Raw genomic sequence first — 4,259 nt, forward strand, 5'->3', positions numbered from 1 at the left:
TAAGATTTTTGTTAATACATTCTTTTTTCTTTTTAATCCTAATATAAAATCTAATGAAGAAGATTTCAATTTGTGGGGCTGACATTGCAAGTCTGTTAAAACATCATACAACTGCTGCCATCTGAGCATATTTTCTTACTTCTTGTGACACCTTCCATAAATCCAGCTCCTTGACATACATTCATTCCCAGTCCCTTTCACCTGATGAGAAAGCAAGTCATTCACATACTGGGAGTAAAGAAATTTTTGCCTTCAACCTACTTTTGAAAAGCTGGTGTTTAGGCCTATCAAATTGTGCTTGCCCATTCTGTGGGTCAATACAGGATCCTCAGTTATGTCAGCACAGCCCTTTGTGGGTCCACCTTGCAGTGTACACCAAGGAACCAAATTGCCTTTAAAAAATATAACAGATGCATTCTTCTTCTTTTGCTGTCATATGACTGTAATTCATATCTGTTTCCCACTGCAATGCCCCATGGTATGGTACTGGAGAGTGCTGTAGGAAGGAATGGGAAGGAGCAGTAGTTCTGGAGGCCAGTATCACTGGCCAATAAGACAATATATAAAATAACTGCAGCAACACTTCAACAAAGTCATCTATGGTAATAAAATTATACTTCAGCTCTTTGCTATGATCTGCATACTATTTGATTCTGAATTGTGACATACTTCCAAGTTTTTACTGCTGGTCTGTAGTTTTGATGTATAATTATTTTTCTACTGTGCCTGGTATAAAGAGGCTCTGTCTTCACCTTGTCTTCATCATCCTGTTCTGGTCTTCCTTCTCTTCACATTAGGCCAGCATAAACATTTATGAAGTCATGCAGTAAACCGGCTCTAGCACTGGCCCTTCTGAAAAATAACCAAGTATAACATTGTATTAGTATTAAATATGCTATGAGAGAGTGAAAATAAATAGTTGGGGGCATAAAGGAGGTAAGAATAGACATCCATTTCCAGTGAATATGCTGATTTATGTGCATGTCAAAGTACAGCTTCAAAAACTAATTACAGGCAATAATTTTTTCTTCCATCTCTGTATAAGAAAACTCATCTTTTTCACTCTGCGTTAGTACAGCTTTACACCTTATGGAGTGCTTGCTGAACATAGCATGTTTTTCATTTGTCTTTGATGGCTTTTTCCAAATATTTAGAGGTGGGTGAAACTATAATGAACAGGAGAAAGATGGCTGTGAAACATAATGAAGGTAAGAAGAATGGACACTCTTAGGGCTCATCTGGCTGACTTCTGGCTTCTAGAAACAATTTGTTGTTTGGAAGAGACAGTATTTACTTTCAGCTAAGTACACATCTATTATTCAATGTATGACAATTGCTGCATTCCCATGGAGTTTTTTAAGGCTGCACAAAACACAATTCCTTATTTTTATCCAATGCTAGCAGAATAAATTGCACGTAAATATCCAGCATAGATAAGATCTGCCCCTTGTTCCCATGAAGAAAAGGAAGATGTCAGTTAACGCATGATTTTATAGATATTTATAGTTGCAATAATATTTTTCTTTTTATTTGTCAGTGTTTCTCTGTTCTGGTGCACACAAACATGAAAAGCTTCACACTTAGTACAGGTCTTACACCTCACATCTACCCTTCCACCTTCCAGAATTTAGTTATAAGGCAAAAGTGAACAACTCTTTTCAAAACTGTTTTTTCTGTGGTAAAATTCCTGCTTTGAGTAATTTCCCATTTTGTTGAAATTTTTCAGTTCTCACTGGAAAAAGGAAAAAAGAACAACAAACCAATAAATCCATATCAAACCATCTTCCTCCACTGAAACAGCATGATGTTTTTGTCAGATGTCAATTCCCTTTTAAACCATTAAACCATCCCTTAGTATTTTTTGACATCCCCTTAGGGGAGTTGAAGACTAAGCACATAAGAATCCATGTTTTAAACCTCCAGTATTGTCCTTCAGTGAAACTACATCTCTCACAATGCCAAACAAGTGCAGGATAAGAACCATTCTGTTTGTTAGCTGCCTAGCACAATATAAGACCTTATCCTGACCGGTGTCTAGGGATGCTACTGCTGTCCAAAATATAATTAACAACATTATTAATGCGCAGTTATGTCAACATCCCCTTATCTATTAGAGAAGGTTTGTTTGTCTTCAGTCATTTATTGAGCTTTATGTAAGCACAATTAAATATAATAGTTAATTAAGGTACTGAAATCACCTACTAACTAGATGTCTACCCTGAGACTTTCAGCATGAAAAGACATCAGACTAGAAATGCAAAATTAAATAATTTGATAAAACTGATCATCATTAAAAACTCCTAAGAATGTTAGTTTTTATTAGTTTGGTCAATTTTATTCATGGGGTATTTTATAGATTTCAGAAGGGTACTCTGAAAGTGTCTTAAGTAATTAAGAGTGGCAAAACTGGTCCTTTTGACATAATGCAAAGTTATCAAAAGAGAAGATAACTCTTCAACAAATAACAGCAAATTGTGCATTGCTGCTAATTACAGATAACTCTGGGTAGAAGGAAACTCGGCGTTTCTCATCCAACCCCCTGCAAGCAGGGCGAACAATGCGATCAGTCCAGTTTCCTCAGGGCTTTATCCAGTCAGGTCTTGGAAATCTCCAAGAACGGAGACTGCACTACCTCTCTGGCAACCTGTTCCACTGATTTACTGTCCTCATGGTGAAAAAGCTTCTCATTCCCAGCTGGAGCCTCTCCTGCATCAATACATGTCCACTGTGTCTCTTCTTCCAACCAGGAAATGCTGTGAAGAGCTTGACTCCATCTTCTTCATGGCTTTCTTGTAGGTACTGACCAGCTGGTTTTAGGTACCCTGTAGCCACCTCTTCCCTAGTTGAATAAGCCCACTTACCTCAACAACTCATATGGCAAGTGATCCAGCCCTGACTAGCTTGGTGGCCCTCTGTTAAACTTGCTCCAGTTTTTCAACATCTTTCTTGTAATGGGGGTACCCAGTCCTGGATTCAGTACTCTAGATGTGATCTGGACAGTGCTGACTAGAAGGGAATACAGCTCAGGGTGCTGTTGACTTTCTTTTTTGCAGATGGGTTCATGTTCAGCTTGCTGTTCCCCAGCTCCTTTTCTGCAGAACTGCTCCCTGAGTAGAATCCCCCCAGTCCCCAGATTTTCCTGTTACCAGGGGCTTTTCTTTCCCAAGTGCAGGACTTTGTGTTTGTCCTCACTGACTTTCAAAATGTTCCTTGTTGGCCCTATCCTCCAGCCTGTCTGTGTCCCTCTGGGTGGCCACCTAGACACTGCACGTATCGATTGATCCTCCCAGTTTGGCATCATCTGCAAACTTGATGAGGGCACATTTGGCCAAGCCTATTAGTGATGGTGGCTGCACCTCTGCGATATCGTATTTAAGAAGGGGAATCTAGGAGGAGGAGTGGGAGTTGTGAGGAGGAGTTGCAAGAAGGAAACCTATACAAACAGTGAGGTCAGTGAAAGAAAGGAGAAGGAGGAAGGGGGGAGGTGTGCTGGAGTAGAGGCTCCTCTGCAGACCATGGTGAGAGGGCAGCTGTCCCCCTGCAGTCCACGGAGGACCCCACACCGGAGCAGGTGGCTGCGCCCAAAGAAGACCAGGACTCTGAGGGAAGCTCCTGCCGTTGTAGTTTGGTGCTGGGAGGACTGCAACACGCTGTGGGGTGACACACGCTGGAGCAGTTCATGAAGAGCTGAAGCCCGTGGGAAGGACTCATGTCAGACCAAGTTTGTGGAGGACTGTCTCCCATGATCCCACGCTGGATCAGGGGAGGAGTGCAAGGAGTCCCCCCTGAGGAGGAAGGAGCAGTAGAAATAATGTGTGAGGGACTGACCACAACCCCCATCCCCTGCCCCCCTGAATCACCTGGGGAGTGAAGGTAGGGAAATCATGAGCAAAGCTGAGCCTGGGAAGAAAGGAGGGATGGGGGAAGGTGTTTCTAAGCTGTGGTTATACTTCTCACTGTCCTGCTCTGTTAAGTGGTGGTGATTGAATTAAATGTTTTCTTCCTGTAATGAATCTGTCTTTTGCCTGTGACCATAACAGGTGAATCATCCTTCCCTATCCTTATCTTGATTCCCAAGCGTTTTGCTTTATTTTCTCTTTCCCATTCCTGAGGCGGGAGGGGTAAGCGAGTGGCTGTGTGGTGTTCAGTTGCCCTCTGGGCTCAAATCATGACACCTTACAAAAATAACAGCAGCAATGAAAAAAACCTGCTGCTAGAGTCTCATCTAATGTCTTCATTGGGTTCACTGAAAAGACTTC

The sequence above is a fragment of the Strix aluco genome, chromosome 1 (assembly GCF_031877795.1).
Source record: "Strix aluco isolate bStrAlu1 chromosome 1, bStrAlu1.hap1, whole genome shotgun sequence".
NCBI lineage: Eukaryota > Metazoa > Chordata > Aves > Strigiformes > Strigidae > Strix > Strix aluco.